Source organism: Triturus cristatus, chromosome 9 (assembly GCF_964204655.1).
Source record: "Triturus cristatus chromosome 9, aTriCri1.1, whole genome shotgun sequence".
In the NCBI taxonomy this organism is placed as follows: Eukaryota; Metazoa; Chordata; class Amphibia; order Caudata; family Salamandridae; genus Triturus; species Triturus cristatus.
In genome coordinates, this window is record NC_140592.1 from 995,762,539 (window position 1) to 995,780,034 (window position 17,496).

The following is a 17,496-nucleotide window of genomic DNA, read 5'->3' on the forward strand; positions in this document are numbered from 1 at the left end:
TGCAAAACCAGGTCGTTTTGAGATAGGCAATTTTCATGTCGCCTCACTACGTTGTGGGCCCTTGCCTGTCGCGGGTACTTGGGCCTCCCACACGAGTGAGGCACTGTTTTTATCGGGAGACCCGGGGGAACACTGGGTGGTAGGAAATTTGTGTCAGCCCAGTGATGCCACAACTTTCCCACACAAAAATGTGTGAAAAAGGTGATTTTTTCAGCTAAATTTGAGGTTTGCAGGGCATTCTGGGTAAGGAAACGTTGGGGGATCCACGCAAGCCATACCTCCCTGGAATCCCCCGGGTGTCTAGTTTTCAGAAATGTGTGGGTTTGGTAGGTTTCCCTAGGTGGCCGCCGAGCACCGGGCCAAAAACCCAAGTGACCCCCCTTGCAAAACCAGGTCGTTTTGAGATAGGCAATTTTCATGTCGCCTCACTACGTTGTGGGCCCTTGCCTGTTGCGGGTACTTGGGCCTTCCACACAAGTGAGGCACCGTTTTTATCAGGAGACCCGGGGGAACACTGGGTGGTAGGAAATTTGTGTCAGCCCGGTGATGCCACAACTTTCCCACACAAAAATGTGTGAAAAAGGTGATTTTTTCAGCTAAATTTGAGGTTTGCAGGGCATTCTGGGTAAGGAAACGTTGGGGGATCCACGCAAGCCGTACCTCCCTGGAATCCCCTGGGTGTCTAGTTTTCAGAAACGTGTGGGTTTGGTAGGTTTCCCTAGGTGGCCGCCGAGCACCGGGCCAAAAACCCAAGTGACCCCCCTTGCAAAACCAGGTCGTTTTGAGATAGGCAATTTTCATGTCGCCTCACTACGTTTTGGGCCCTTGCCTGTCGCGGGTACTTGGGCCTCCCACACGAGTGAGGCACCGTTTTTATCGGGAAACCCAGGGGAACGCTGGGTGGTAGGAAATTTGTGTCAGCCTGGTGATGCCACAACTTTCCCACACAAAAATGTGTGAAAAAGGTGATTTTATCAGCTAAATTTGAGGTTTGCAGGGCATTCTGGGTAAGGAAACGTTGGGGGATCCACGCAAGCCATACCTCCCTGGAATCCCCCGGGTGTCTAGTTTTCAGAAATGTGTGGGTTTGGTAGGCTTCCCTAGGTGGCCGCCGAGCACTGGGCCACAAACCCAAGTGACCCCCCCTTGCAAAACCAGGTCGTTTTGAGATAGGCAATTTTCATGTCGCCTCACTACGTTGTGGGCCCTTGCCTGTCGCGGATACTTGGGCCTCCCACACGAGTGAGGCACCGTTTTTATTGGGAGACCCGGGGGAACGCTGGGTGGTAGGAAATTTGTGTCAGCCCGGTGATGCCACAACTTTCCCACACAAAAATGTGTGAAAAAGGTGATTTTTTTCAGCTAAATTTGAGGTTTGCAGGGCATTCTGGGTAATGAAACGTTGGGAGATCCACGCAAGCCATACCTCCCTGGAATCCCCCGGGTGTCTAGTTTTCAGAAATGTGTGGGTTTGGTAGGTTTCCCTAGGTGGCGGCCGAGCACCGGGCCAAAAACCCAAGTGACCCCCCTTGCAAAACCAGGTCGTTTTGAGATAGGCAATTTTCATGTCGCCTCACTACGTTGTGGGCCCTTGCCTGTCGCGGGTACTTGGGCCTTCCACACAAGTGAGGCACCGTTTTTATCGGGAGACCCGGGGGAACACTGGGTGGTAGGAAATTTGTGTCAGCCCGGTGATGCCACAACTTTCCCACACAAAAATGTGTGAAAAAGGTGATTTTTTTCAGCTAAATTTGAGGTTTGCAGGGCATTCTGGGTAAGGAAACATTGGTGGATCCACGCAAGCCATAGCTCCCTGGAATCCCCCGGATGTCTAGTTTTCAGAAATATGTGGGTTTGGTAGGTTTCCCTAGGTGGCCGCCGAGCACCGGGCCAAAAACCCAAGTGACCCCCCTTGCAAAACCAGGTCGTTTTGAGATAGGCAATTTTCATGTCGCCTCACTACGTTGTGGGCCCTTGCCTGTCGCGGGTACTTGGGCCTCCCACACGAGCGAGGCCCCGTTTTTATCGGGAGACCCGGGGGAACACTGGGTGGTAGGAAATTTGTGTCAGCCCGGTGATGCCACAACTTTCCCACACAAAAATGTGTGAAAAAGGTGATTTTTTCAGCTAAATTTGAGGTTTGCAGGGCATTCTGGGTAAGGAAACGTTGGGGGATCCACGCAAGCCATACCTCCCTGGAATCCCCCGGGTGTCTAGTTTTCAGAAATGTGTGGGTTTGGTAGGCTTCCCTAGGTGGCCGCCGAGCACCGGGCCAAAAACCAAAGTGACCCCCCCTTGCAAAACCAGGTCGTTTTGAGATAGGCAATTTTCATGTCGCCTCACTACGTTGTGGACCCTTGCCTGTCGCGGATACTTGGGCCTCTCACACGAGTGAGGCACCGTTTTTATCGGGAGACCCGGGGGAACGCTGGGCGGTAGGAAATTTGTGTCAGCCTGGTGATGCCACAACTTTCCCACACAAAAATGTGTGAAAAAGGTGATTTTTTCAACTAAATTTGAGGTTTGCAAGGCATTCTGGGTAAGGAAACGTTAGGGGATCCACGGAAGCCATACCTCCCTGGAATCCCCCAGGTGTCTTGTTTTCAGAAATGTGTGGGTTTGGTAGGTTTCCCTAGGTGGCCGCCGAGCACCGGGCCAAAAACCCAAGTGACCCCCCTTGCAAAACCAGGTCGTTTTGAGATTATGTCGCCTCACTACGTTGTGGGCCCTTGCCTGTCGCGGGTACTTGGGCCTCCCATACGAGTGAGGCACCGTTTTTATCGGGAGACCCGGGGGAACGCTGGGTGGTAGGAAATTTGTGTCAGCCCGGTGATGCCACAACTTTCCCACACAAAAATGTGTGAAAAAGGTGATTTTTTCAGCTACTAAATTTGAGGTTTGCAGGGCATTCTGGGTAAGGAAACGTTGGGGGATCCACGCAAGCCATACCTCCCTGGAATACCCCAGGTGTCTAGTTTTCAGAAATGTGTGGGTTTTGTAGGTTTCCCTAGGTGGCCGCCGAGCACCGGGCCAAAAACCCAAGTGACCCCCCTTGCAAAACCAGGTCGTTTGAGATAGGCAATTTTCATGTCGCCTCACTAAGTTGTGGGCCCTTGCCTATCGCGGGTACTTGGGCCTCCCACACGAGTGAGGCACCGTTTTTATCGGGAGACCCGGGGGAACACTGGGTGGTAGAAAATTTGTTTTAGCCCGGTGATGCCACAACTTTCCCACACAAAAATGTGTGAAAAGGGTGATTTTTTCAGCTAAATTTGAGGTTTGCAGGGCATTCTGGGTAAGGAAACGTTGGGGGATCCACGCAAGCCATAGCTCCCTGGAATCCCCCGGGTGTCTAGTTTTCAGAAATGTGTGGGTTTTGTAGGTTTCCCTAGGTGGCCGCCGAGCACCGGGCCAAAAACCCAAGTGACCCCCCTTGCAAAACCAGGTCGTTTTGAGATAGGCAATTTTCATGTCGCCTCACTACGTTGTGTGCCCTTGCCTGTCGCGGGTACTTTGGCCTCCCACACGAGTGAGGCACCGATTTTATCGGGAGACCCGGGGGAACACTGGGTGGTAGAAATTTGTGTCAGCCCGGTGATGCCACAACTTTCCCACACAAAAATGTGTGAAAAAGGTGATTTTTTCAGCTGAATTTGAGGTTTGCAGGGCATTCTGGGTAAGGAAACGTTGGGGGATCCACGTAAGCCATACCTCCCTAGAATCCCCCGGGTGTCTAGTTATCAGAAATGTGTGGGTTTGGTAGGTTTCCCTAGGTGGCCGCCGAGCACCGGGCCAAAAACCCAAGTGACCCCTCTTGCAAAACCAGGTCGTTTTGATATAGGCAATTTTCATGTCGCCTTACTACGTTTTGGGCCCTTGCCTGTCGCGGGTACTTGGGCCTCCTACACGAGTGATGCACCATTTTTATCGGGAGACCCGGGGGAACGCTGGGTGGTAGGAAATTTGTGTCAGCCCGGTGATGCCACAACTTTCCCACACAAAAATTTGTGAAAAAGGTGATTTTTTCAGCTAAATTTGAGGTTTGTAGGTCATTCTGGGTAAGGAAACGTTGGGGGATCCATGCAAGCCATACCTCCCTGGAATCCCCCGGGTGTCTAGTTTTCAGAAATGTGTGGGTTTGGTAGGTTTCCCTAGATAGCCGCCAAGCCCGGGGCCAAAAACTCATGGGACCTCCTTTGCAAAACCAGGTTGTTTTGTGATAGGTAATTTTGATGTCTCCTCAATTGGTTTTGGGCCCTTGCCTGACGCGGGCACTAGGCCTACACACGCAAGTGAGGTACCATTTTTCTCGGAAGACTTTGGAGAACGCGGGTTGGGTGGAGTTTTGTGGACCCACGCAGATTACAGAACTTTCCACCACAGAAATGTGAGGAAAATTTGTTATTTTGGACACATTTTTAGGTTTGCAATGGATTCTGGGTAACAGAACCTGGTGAGAGCCAGTCAAGTCACCCCATCCTGGAATCCCCTCAGTGTCTAGTTTTAAAAAATGTACAGGTTTGCTAGGTTTGCCTACGTGCCAAATGCGCTAGGGCCCAAAATCCACAGGTATGCACATTGCTAAAAAAAAAGCCGGAGCCCAGTGGGCTTTCTGCCGCCCTGGGGGGGAATCGGGGAAGGGGGTTTCATCCCGATAGGCCCCTAAAGGGGCAGAAAGACTGTGGATATTTTTTGTGGGGGTGGGGGCATTGGTATGACCATTTTGGGCAGCCCCCACCCCCACGCATAAAAAAAGCCTGCGTACTCGCTGGCGCCTAGTGGGCTTTCTGCCCCCCCACGGGGCAGATCAGGGGCCGCTGCCGCCAACTACCCTCCCAGGGGGGCGGAAAGACTGGAGTTTCTCTGGGGTGGGGGTATTGTCATGCCCATTTTGGGGAGCCCCTACCCCATCACTAATAAAACAAAAAAATCCATAGTTTCTAGTGGGCTTTCTGCGGCCCCCAGGGGGGGCCAGATTGGGGGCTACAGCTCCCATCTGCCTCCTGGGGGCAGAAAGACTGTCATTTTTGAGGGGGGGGAGGGTGGGGGCATTGGCGAGCCCGTTTCGGGCAGCCCCACCCTAAAAACAATTGCGCAAAAAAATCCCTGGTGGATAGTGGGCTTTCCGCCCCCCCCGAAGGGGCAGATTAGGGGCCAATGCCCCATCTGCCCCCAAGGGGGGGGCAGAAAGGCTGTAATGCGGGTGGGTGGGGGCATTGGCGTGCCCATTTCGGGCAACCACCACCCGAAAAAAAATCTAAAAATCAATCCCTGGTGTTGAGTGGGCTTTCTGCCCCACCAAAGGGGCAGATTGGGGGCCGATGCCCCATCTGCCCCCAAGGGGGGGCAGAAAGGCTGTAATGGTGGCAGGTGGGTGGGGGCATTGGCGTGCCTGTTTCGGGCAGCCCCCACCCTAATAAACAAATCAAAAAACTAATCCCTGGTATTTAGTGGGCTTTCTGCCCCCCCGAAGGGGCAGATTAGGGGCCAATGCCCCATCTGCCCCCCGGGGGGGCAGAAAGACTATAGTAATTAGGGGGTGGGGTGGGGGCATGGGCCTGCCCGTTTTGTGCAGCCCCCACCTCTATTTTTTCTATTTTTTATTCACTGGTGTCTAGTGGGCTTTTTGCCCCCCCCCGGGGGGGCAGATTGGGGGCCGATGCCCCATCTGCCCCCCAGGGGGGCAGAAAGGCTGTAATAGTGGCGGGTGGGTGGGGGCATTGGCGTGCGCATTGAGGGCAGCCCATACCCTAAAAACAATTGCGCAAAAAAATCCCTGGTGGATAGTGGGCTTTCTGCCCCTCTGGGGGGGGGCAGATTGGGGGCTACTGCCCCATCTGCCCGCCGGGGGGGGCATAAAGGCTGTAATGGTGGCGGGGGTGGGGGCATTGGCGTGCCCGTTTCGGGCAGCCTCCACCCTACATAAAATCCATCACCCTAAAGAAAATTGCGCGAAAAAAATCCCTGGCGTCAAGTGGGCTTTCCCCCCCCCCCGAAGGGGCCCGATTAGGAGCCAATGCCCCATCTGCCCCCAAGGGGGGGCAGAAAGGCTGTAATGGTGGCGGGTGGGTGGGGGCATTGGCGTGCCCGTTTCGGGCAACCCCCACCCTAAAAAAAATCTAAAAATCAATCCCTGGTGTTTAGTGGGCTTTCTGCCCCACCGAAGGGGCAGTTTAGGGGCCAATGCCCCATCTGCCCCACGGGGGTAGAAAGACTGTAATAATTGGGGGGGGGCATGGACCTGCCCATTTTGGGCAGCCCCCACCTCTATTTTTTTTTTTTTTAATTCCCTGGTGTCTAGTGGGCTTTTTGCCCCCGGGGTGCCAGATTGGGGGCCAATGCCCCATCTGCCCCCCGGGGGGGCAGAAAGACTGTAGTAATTGGGGGGTGGGGTGGGGGCATGGGCCTGCCGGTTTTGGCCAGCCCCCACCTCTATTTTTTTTTTTTTATTCCCTGGTGTCTAGTGGGCTTTTTGCCCCCCCCAGGGGGGGGGGCAGATTAGAGGCCGATGCCCCATCTGCCCCCCAGGGGGGGCAGAAAGGCTGTAATGGTGGCGGGTGGGTGGGGGCATTGGCGTGCCCGTTGCGGGCAGCCCCCACCTTAAAAAAAACTAAAAACTAATCCCTGGTATTTAGTGGGCTTTCTGCCCCCCGAAGGGGCAGATTAGGGGCCAATGCCCCATCTGCCCCCCGGGGGGGCAGAAAGACTGTAGTAATTGGGGGGTGGGTTGGGGGCATGGGCCGCCCCCACCTCTATTTTTATTTCTAAAAAAATTCCCTGGTGTCTAGTGGGCTTTTTGCCCCCCCCCGGGGGGCAAAAAGACTAAATTGCAACAAAATAACCAGGGGGGAGCAAAGGCCCTTGCCCAAGGGGCCGCTCCCCCTTCCCTGGTGTCTAGTGGGTGGATCCCTGCTTGGGGATCGCCCTCCTGTGGCGATCCCCAAGCAGGGATCCGCTGGGGAGGGGTACCATTGGAAAGGGGAGATTCTACCCTTTCCACCGATACCTCTCCCGTCTTTCTACGTGCTCAGGGGGCTGAGATAGCCCCCTGAGCACATAGAAAGTGAAACTGAAATGAGCCTCTTGGCTCATTTCAGTTTCACTTTCACTGTAATGACGTCGGCGCGACGTGCGCGCCGATCGTCATTACAGTGAAAGGGGGGGAGGGGCCTCGGGAGCTGGGGAAAGGCTATTTTCACTAAAAGGGAATCCCTCTGGTGCCTGCACCAGAGGGATTCCCCAGGGAATGCCTCATGACGAGCTGGACTCGTCATGGGCACAGCGCGACTGTGCTCCATGACGAGTCCAGCTCGTCATGGGCACTGGATGGGTTAAAGCCCCTAAAAGGCATCACAGTTACCATCACAGGATTAGACATGTACATCCAGACACCCTTGCAGATACATCATAGAAACATCATCAGGAAAATCTACCTCTTGTGCAATTGCACCTTTTCACCTCCTGGGGATGCCTTTCTCTAGACATCTCCAGGTCAGCCCTTCACACCTTTGTGCAGTCCCAAAAACACCCACAGCTGAAGAACAAAACTTCCAGCCACAGGATGATGTTGGTGCATGGCTGAGCCCTTGAGGGATTGTTTCTTTCAAGTCCCCCAGAGACTTAGGGAGGGACTTTCCTCACATCGTGCTGGGGGAGTCTGCGTGCTCCTGCAGCTCCCGCTGCACCTTTTCATGACTCTTGCGGTGACCCCATCCTCCTGGGGCCACTACACACCACCAACAAGCCGGTTTCTTCTGCAGGCTCTCCTGGGCCCTGCAAGGCATTATGGGGCGCTTTTCTTCAGGCCCATGAATATTAGAGCAGCAGCTCTCCCTTATCTCTTGGGATTTATGCGCGGTGTGGGGAGCTCAGCCCCGGCCGCTCCTGTCGCCGCTTCTTCTGTGGTTGGGGGCCTGGTCCCACACGGATCCCGTCTGTTCAGGTATGTGAGAGGGCTTCGCAGCTCGGGGAGCCCACCCCCGGCTGCTCCCGCTGGATCCCTGTCCGGCCCGCACCCTTGTGTGCGGCCGCAGGAGCCTGCGCTTCTATTCTAGTCTGCCCGCTCCTGCGGGCAGACCCATAGGCTGATCCTCATTGGCGAGTCCTCGGGGGAGTGTGACACCACTCTCCCCGCCTTCCACCTACTACGAGGGAGTGAGTTGACACTCCCCCTCTCTTGGCTTCACTGGGGACCGGGGTTGAGGGTCCCGGGACCTCTAGGAGGCCTCGGCCTCGGCTTGACTCGCTGCGGGGGAGTGCGTCGGCACGCTCCCCTCCATACTGCTGCCACTGGGGCACAGAGTTGGGGGTCTCGGGCCCCATAATTCTTCACGGGGAGCGTGTCGGCGCTCCCCGACTTCACCTCAGGCGGGGCCTGGAGTTGGGGTCCCGGGCCCCTGGGTTCACTTCATGGGGTGCGCGACAGCGCTCCCCAACTTTCACTTCTCTGGGGTCCAGGGTAGGCTCCTGGCACCTTCACGGGGAGCGTGACGGTGCTCTCCAATGTTCTCTTCATCGGGGGCCAGGGTAGGCTCCTCGCTCCTCTTTGGCGCTCATTCACGGGGAGTGCGACGGTGCTCCTCGACTTCCCTTTCTTGTGGGGGCAGCTCCTGGGACCTGACCCAGCCCAGGGATACATCCAAGACCGGCGTGGAGCCCCACGCGCTTCGTCGTCGGTCCCATTAAAGGTCAAAGGCTGCCTACCTTCTGGGGGGCATATCTCGGCCCCCAGGTGGCCAATTTTCACCATTTTGGCCTCTTCCTGCTCCTGGTGGCCAGCCCGAGCCTTCTCCCTTGCTGCCTTCATGGCCCAGAGCAGCTTGGTGCCTGCCACCAGGTGACAGCTGCTGATGGATAACCTGCAGCTCCACCCCCATCTCTCCCTCTTGGAGAGGAGACCTTCGCCATTGTAATGCTTGCCGTGAAGGGTTGGGCCTTTGACGCTTCAGCTTAGGGATGAAGGTCATTAATCCAGCCTGGCAGGGTCACACCCAGCCAGGGTCTGGTTATGAGCTGAGTCAGAGGAATATGACATTTCTGTATGACCCATAAGCAGTACAGATATGGCTTTGGACTCAGCAGAATACTTCTTTTTACACAAGTTACAGTGTACTTTGGTGCATGTCTGGAATTGGTAGGCCCTAGGGAAGTGAAACTACCCCATGTGGTCCCCATTTTCATAGGAGAGTGCTGGAGTGTTTCTATAGTGACATCAGTAAAGCACACTGACTTTCCCTCACATGTGTCTTCCCATACTATAAAGCCTATTCCATGTCACCACTCAATTCTGCATCATTCCTGCCACACCATTCCATCTGTAACTGCTCATTGGCTGCGCACGACAGGAACCTCCCCCGCGCAGCCCCTACACATGTGCACACGCATGTACACACGTTTCTGCATGTAACCAGTCCGGTGCCCCTTACTCCGGCTGCAACGCAGCGGCCTACTCTCACCAGGGGGGCACCGGTAAAATCCACATGCAGTCTCTTTCATCATGAGTTCACTGTGGGTAAGTCCCAGCTTATGAGGCTCTCTCACAGTAAAAGCTAAAAAATGAGGTGTTCAAAAAGCGAAAAATCCGGGCGGCTCAGATGGGCAGAACCACCTTCTAACACAGTGTATAACTACTATCCGTGTGTGGCATAGTCATTGGTGAGTGCCCCGGCTGGGTTATTAAATATTCAGTTCTCTGTTACTTGTTCTTTTTTTTTTTTAAATCACTTCTCAGCCCTTATGGTCACTCCCGCTTTTTAGCTTGGGTGCATCAGAGTTTTAGAGGGAAGCTATCCACGGCTTATTATCATGTAGTTCTCATACCTACAAAGCGAGGCATTTAGGCAGGGGTTTAAGTGGCGTGAAAAAAGTGGGAGGGTCTCTAAAAGGGGCATTACCTATATAATTAAAGGTGTGGCATAAATATGTAAACAACATTTTTGTGTTCTCCATAGCGCCACCCGAACAGTATTTTGGTTCCTCTCTAAGCTTTCTGATATTGTACTCAGATATATAACACAGCAACTGACAAACACCTAAAACGAGCCAGGACTATTGACTTTGTCAATGATTTTGTTGTAAATAATTAATATTGAAAATTCTTGAATTATGAGACTGTGAATTTTGACAAGTTTGTATCTCATTCATTTAAATTTGTACAGAATCTAAACTGCAACTGGAATAAGTGGAGATTGTACTGTGCGCTGTGCAGGGCGGCCAAAGATTGGATGACCATCTATTCTGACCACCTTTCTCACCCACTGACAGGCACTGTTTGAAACTCGCACTGCCTTCAGCCTTAACTCCAGAGCTCTCAATCGTGACTGGTTGTAAACACCCAGAGGCAACTCAATTCATAAAATGCGCTATACAGGAGTAATATGCTACATTGAAAAAATACAGAAACACATCATCCTGGAAATAGCAAATATTCTTATGGAGTGTAAGATAAAGGTGAAGATTAAGAAAAACATGTGAAACGTGAAGAGGAATTACATCACTGATATTAATGAATAATTACCGTAATGTTTTCATATTAATTATTCAGAAATCACCAAGTCTCTCTGTCTCTAAAGTTCAAGATATGCATTTAGGGCCCGAGGGACCCGCTTCAATGTCAATTTTTAATTACTACCGGGTCTGAGCCCGGACAGCCCCGCCACACTTAAAGCCCTGCATTTAGGTAAATCTTACTTTCGACACAGACAGCTTTTCTTTACTACGGTGACTCGGTTTAATTCAACGTTTAAGTGTAGTATGCTTTAGTTCTCTGGAATCTGCAGTTCACATTATTCTTATTTCCATTATTAGGAGAGTGTGCCGAAGACTACCAACCCCATGAGCACAGCGTGGAGGTTACATCAACCGACCTTTGGGGAGACTGAAGGGGGAAGGGAAGGGAAGAGACTGTCGCTGGGGACGCTAGTTTACATGGAGATAAACAGACGCTGGGAAGGGAGCGGCCCTTGTATTTTCGGATGTTATGCAGCCATCTTGTGATGTGTATATCTTAATCTTTCTCATAGACAATATTAAAAGAAAGAATGCGTTCCACCAAATGGTCAATGACAAAATGTATGTCTCCAAAGTATTTAAGGACATTGAAAATCGTTTATTAGACGTGCAGTTTGTAATTTTCTGGTATCCCAATGTTATAAATTTAGTACTGACTGTAGTTAGATGAAAAGCTTGTATATTGTGTGTATTTTATAGAGTTAAGTACAAAATAGTGCGGTTCGGTTCAAAAGTGTTTTCGAATATTCACTCTGACATGGCCGCCGTGTTAGCACGTTCCATCGTTGTCTGTTGTCCGCCCTCGCTGTCTATGGCGCGCTGTCTCTTTCTGCAGGGCGGCAGGTTCAAGTTGCCATAGCGGCGGTAGTGGCTGTGTGTACAGCGGGGTCGGAGGGCAGTTACGGAAGGCATGGCAGCGGGGATCTGAGCGGGACAGGTGAGTTCGGCCGGGGGACTGAGAGGGAGGTGGGCTTAGGAGGGGTGTATTGCATGAGTGCTGTACATATGGGGGGGTTTCATGTAGGCCACTGCAGGTAGGCGCATAGCAGAATTGCATTACACACTGGTAGATTACCACTACACCGGAACATGCTTTAGAGTTTAGAGTCATAGTGAGGCACCACATATGGTCCACCTTGCAGCGAGGCTTGTGGAGATAGAAGAATGCACGGAGTGAGTCAAACTTCTCTACATACACAGTATTACTAATTCAGTTTCTGGGACTGACACTGGTTTGCAGCACTGGGTACTTACTGCACTTTTACTAGAATACGCTTCTAGGATAATTTCGTGGAGCGATACAATGCCACACTGAAATGAAGGGCTTCCACCCACACAGGATGCTGGATCGTATCTACTTCGGGGCACAGCCTGGTGTGGTACTTCGTCCAACACAGGCAAACTAGCTGCATGGAGTGAGTGCACACTTGAAGTGTTTGAAGCGAGAATGCCATTGCATAGGCACATTACGTGTAGTGAGACAGTACATTGCACAACTGCATACAATGATGCAGTGCATTGCACAGATAATACTGCATGGAGTGAGGCAGTGCGTTATAGGGGTATGCTACATGAAGTGCGATGGGTATACTCCGCAGGGGTAGTGTGCTTGACTGTTCGTGGGCACTGCATGCACCTTATGCAGTGAAAAGAGTGAGACGTGCACCGCATAGATTATGGCTAGTGTATATCTTGCAGGTGCACTTTACATTGTGATATTTATGCTGTATAGGATGTTGCCCTAACGGAGACGTACCCAGCACATTAATATTCATGATGTGACCACCATCCCCTGTTCCAAACCACAGAGCCTCCGAGCCCCACTCGGAAGTGAAGTGCTAACATGTAACCAATCATGAAGCTGCTGTCATACTATTTTCAGCATGAGAGTAGCACATGATTGGTCTGAGCAGGCTAACAGAGCACCCCTTTTCTGACTAGGAGCCTGTGCCTGAAGTCTGCCTGGCTATAAACTCGGCTCATAGTGGTGCGGTTGAAGTGTGCATGTACGGCTGGCCGACGCAAGACGGTCGGCCAATTGAACATGCGCACGTTGTTTAAGTAACCACCCTAGTCTAGAGCGACGCAGTGCACTTGCACTTCAAATGGTCATGTGATCATTGACCATTTTATTAAAGGTACGTTTTCTTCAGCTGCAAGCAGTAGGCGGGGCGACACTCCTCTACCCTAGACGAGGAACAGCCACTGCATTTAGTGTAGATTTGGATCTTAGTGTTATACTGGGGCTCTTAATTTTCTCTTTTTGCGCCCTGCCAGCACAGGGTCGCATCATAGACAGGGTTGATTTTACCGTATGTGTACGCAGGGCTCCAAAAGCTGAGGCCACCCTTCACTGCATCCCAACAGGATCCTATGGTATTAAGCAGGGCTTTAAGTGGTCCGGGTCCTGTCGATGCTCGGTACCGACAGTTCTAAAAAGCAGGTGCCAGATTGGTCCATCTCTAGCTGTCCATTTTTGACCTCACTCTCAGGGCGAACAAAAGAATAATACTATGCAGCAGTACTACTCTCCACTGCCTTTGAGTGAGGTAAATTCAAAGAGACTCGTTACAGTTCTTTCACAGCCTTATCATTTAAAAACGAAAGCATTGTCAATATGCTATACAACATAGCCATAGCTGTTGCTTATTTATCTTACACAACTATCAACCATTGACAAAGCCAATAGTCCTGGCTTGTTGTTGGTATAAGGTTACTTGTAATATATATCTGGATACAATGACAGAAGCAGCACAGTACCAGTTGGGCAGCACACTATGCTAAGCGCAGATTTTTTTGCTTATTTGTTTTAAGCCACGCCTCTAATTGCATTGGCCACACCCTCTTGAGAGACCCCCCCCAGTTTTTTTATTCCCATTAAAGCCCTGCAGGAAACACTATAATGAGGCGTTAGCCTCCAGGAAAAAGGAGTTAAGGGAAAAGGCCTGGCTAAATCTGGTCTAGGCAGCTGAAACGAATGACAACACTCTGTTTTGGAGCACTGTAAGTGCCCCGTTTCTGTAAAGTGATTGTATCCCAGAATTAACATCACATGTGTCCTTACAAGCTTGGGTAAATCACTTTGAAATGATCTTTGTTCTTCGGGTTGCTAATGTGTTAAAGCCCAGCCTTTTGTTTACTGCAGAAGCAAAAATAAGCCCTATTTCTAAGAGTTGCATGCCTTTGGATTTCAGCCTGGATGAGGTCCTTGATGCTTTGAAAGGCTGCGCCAAAGGTAAAGCCCCAGGACCCGATGGGGTCCCGGTTGATGCTTTTATTGTTACGGTTGAGCTATGGGGCTCAATTTTCACTGGAGTTTTCAATGCAGCAGAATTGGTTTTAGTACTCTCTACATGGGTTAACTCCATCATTCTCCCTATTTTCAAGAAGTGCTACTACAGCATTTCCCTCCTAGATTCATCTGCGAAACTGTTGGGCATGGTCGTTTTGTAGAGATTGGAGTACTTGGGCAACTGATAATTCCATTCTGTTGGATGTCCAGTATGGATTTAGGAAGGGACTTGGAGCAATATGTACATTTCAATCTTCTGGTTGGGAAATACACAAAGACAAAGCCTGGATCCCTTTAGTTGTGTTTTGCCGATCTTAGCAATGCTTTTGATCTAGTGGACCACTCAATTCTGTGGCATACCCTGCTTTCACATGGGGCTCTCGAAAACATTGTCTGCCTTCTTTCTCCATGGTATAAAAATCTTCCAGCCAATGTATGATAAGGTCCCAATGAAGAATGCTCCCCATCTTTTAGAATTTGGCGGGGTGTGAGGCAGGGTTGTGTGCTTGCCCCATTTTTATTTTTACTTTTTAAAAATTGTGTAGATAATATTCTTCGGTCCTTGCAGGCCAATGCACTAAGTGTTACTGGTTGCCTGGTTCCTGTCCTTTTGTATGCAGACGACATGGTCCTACAATCTAGGACCGCGGTCAGGCTGCAGCGTTTAATGAACTCCTTTGCCGGATTCATGAAATCTAAGAAACTGAAGATTAACTAATCCAAACATCTATAATGTCTTGTGGGAAAACTCCACAGAAGGTTAGGTCCTTTTTAGGTCTCGCCTTGCTATCGCGTAAGCGATCGCAAAGCGAGACTATAGGGGCTTTGAAAAGTGCTCCCAAAAAGCGGATTGCATGGCTACCACGCGCACAATCACGCGCATCGTGCCGCCATGCAATCCGCCTTTTGGGAGCACTTCAAAGGGTCCGCTCCCCCGCCCCCAAGCGAGCGCGCGCGCCACGCTCCGCCGGGCTTGTCTTGTTTTTAGAGCAGGTGGAAGTCTCCGTTTGCAAATTCGGAGGGGGTGAGGCCTAGTGTTGCACAACATGCCCCTCTCCAGACGGCCCTTCAAGTTATGTAGTTTGTGAGCACTGATAAAGTTAAAACAGTCAGTATTTAAAACAAGTTGAGGGTTCAGGCAGCCTGAAGGATTCCTGGTAGGCCGCGTTCTTCCCTGCACTCGGAGGGGCAGTCACCCCTCGCTGGGCTACCTCTCCCACCTCCGCTTCCTTTCAGCCGCCGGCGCCCGGCCATTCTGTGGCCATATTTCGTCCCCAGAGAGCAGGTGGGGAAGCACCTCGCGCCCCTTGCCCCCTCGTCGAGAATTAGGATGGGGTCCATGCCCCCTTGGCAGCCTCACACTTGCCTACCTCTGGCATCTGGTGCACTCCGCTGGCTCGCCTTGCTCCGATGCTGCTCCTAACTTTGCTCCTAACTTTGCTGCACTCGGGTACACAGGAGGAAGGAGCGCGGCACCCCCAGATGTCTTCGGGAGCGCGGATCTCTGGTCCGCTGCCACGAGACCCCTGGAGCGCGGGGAGTCGATCTTGGCAGACCCGCAATGCCACGCCGCCTCCGGAGCCGGTAAATCCGCAATTCCTTCCCTGTTGTTACTGGCGACAAATCCTTCTGGGTCCTTTCTTTTGTGATCGTCGTGGCACTGCTTCCCAGCTCTCCGAGGTTGAATCCATGGATTGTGCTGGCAGAGTGCTTTGCTGCCTTATAATCCCCCAAATTCCCCTTGTCAGGGTGGCGGCTTCCCCCATTGAGGGGTTCGAACCAATAACTGGCCCCCCATTGGCAGGGTGTTTCGGGGCCCTTTTCTTGGCATGCTCACTCTTGGGGGGGGGGGGGGGAGCTGCCCCCTCATCCCCTTTGTCTCCGGGCGCGTCCAAACCAGATTTTTTGGGTCCCTGACAGCTGTTATGGCGCCGGCCCGTGAAGCCCCCTTCGGGGGCAGCCTCTGCAAGAAGTAATAAAGCAAGGGCAAGAGGGTGAATGTTGAACATCTTGCTGTACAATACATCTTGTTGCGTGCTGTACGGTGTGATATTACTCTAAATCAATTTAAAAATGCATTGCATATTTAAGGGTGTTTTTTGTGAAGTAACACATACTGCAGTTCTGCCGCCTCAGAGGCAAGGTGAATAGCCCATCAAAGGGCACAAGCGAACTGTAGATCTGCTATTCGGCCCTGGTGCACAACCACCTAGACTATGTAAGCATGCGGGAAATCACACATCGAGATGGCCACTTCACAGACGTGGACACAGTACTGGATCAATATCCATTGAAGGTGCTGGCCTTTGAAAAAACAACAGGAATATCACGAGTCAGCAATGCCTGTGCCACTGAACACCACTGCAAGCTATATAGATCTTACCAAGGTGCTTGGATTGATGGATTTTCTACCCAAAAGGTTTTGGAAAGTATGAGGTCGGAATGTTAGGGTCATAAAACGTGCTTCCAAACCGTGGCGGCTCCACCGCTAACGCGGAGGAGCATCGCCCCACTGCTCCAAAGGTCAAATAAAATGATAATAATGTATCATTATTATCATTTTTTTTTTTTCGGTTGCAGTCAGTGGCAGCGCGGGGCGGGCTGGCCAGAGCAGGGGAGGAGTGGTTTGCACTCCCTAAGTCCGCATGTGCTGTTTAGCCAGCCCTTTTGGGCCGGCCGAACAGTTTATGTGTACTTTGCATGTTCCCCACCAGGCTGCATTACACAGCCTGATGAGGAACATGCAAAGGCTCCCTGTTCCCGTCTGAGCACTGAACCAGGGGAGTCTGTGTGCCCGGGTGCTGCCTCCTGCCAGCCAGGACTGCAGGAAGAAGGAAGATGACGAGGACGGTGGAGAGGAGGCAGCTGGCCATTAAAAGTCCTTTTTCCTTTTTTTTAGGTAGCAATGGTATGGGCTCCAAGTTGGAGTATCCATACCAAGGGCACAATAAAGTGTGAAATATTTGCACCTAGTTCTCTTCAGCTTTCCTGAAGTACTAATCACTGACAGATAAAAGGGCAGGTCTTGTCTAGAAACGTTCTCACTGCGAACACAAGAAACTGCAGTCTCACTCATCACCCCTGCCATCTACCAAATGGCAGTGCTGAAGACAAGTTAATCAGCAGGCCTTTCCTAACAATGTCCTCATTGACTTGCTATAGGAAGCCTTGACTCCATCCTTCCTCACTTCAGTATCTGCAACTCCACCCTCAAGCCATAGGAATGCAGGCAATACACTTTCACTGTCCTGTGCCCTGCTAATCCAGAGCCATCCCAAATGGTTCCCACTGGCACCAGTACTCAGACTCATACACTACATGTGCTACACACTGACTACAACACATGTGCTACCCACTCGCTGTACATATAAACACTTGACATGCAACCGGGGTGTCCACACAACGTTGTGGGTTTCATATAACAGTGAAACTTTACACTTAAGGCGCAAAAGGCTTGTCTGTCCTTAACACAGATAAAAACATCTAGTCACATTACAGATTCAAACAAGCAATGCAATAGGTCTCGCAGTTATACGAGTTTGAGCTATTGGCATTATAAATGACAGTGCCTTTTATTTATGTTTTAAATAACCAAACTTAAATAAAAAGCATTGTCATTTACAATGCCAATAGCTCAAACTCCTATAAATGCGAGACCTATTGCTTTGCAAATGCTTGTTCTTGGTGGGCACACC

General features: G+C 51.3%; 1 protein-coding gene across 1 annotated transcript in view; it reads left to right on the forward strand.

Moving 5' to 3' along the window:
* Positions 1-11,313: 11,313 nt before the first annotated feature.
* Positions 11,314-17,496, forward strand: part of CEP128 (centrosomal protein 128) — an 860,263-nt gene continuing 854,080 nt past the window's right edge. The window contains exon 1 of the mRNA XM_085626613.1: positions 11,314-11,446. The gene's annotated coding sequence lies outside the window, so the exon portion shown is untranslated. The remainder of the gene's footprint in view (positions 11,447-17,496) is intronic.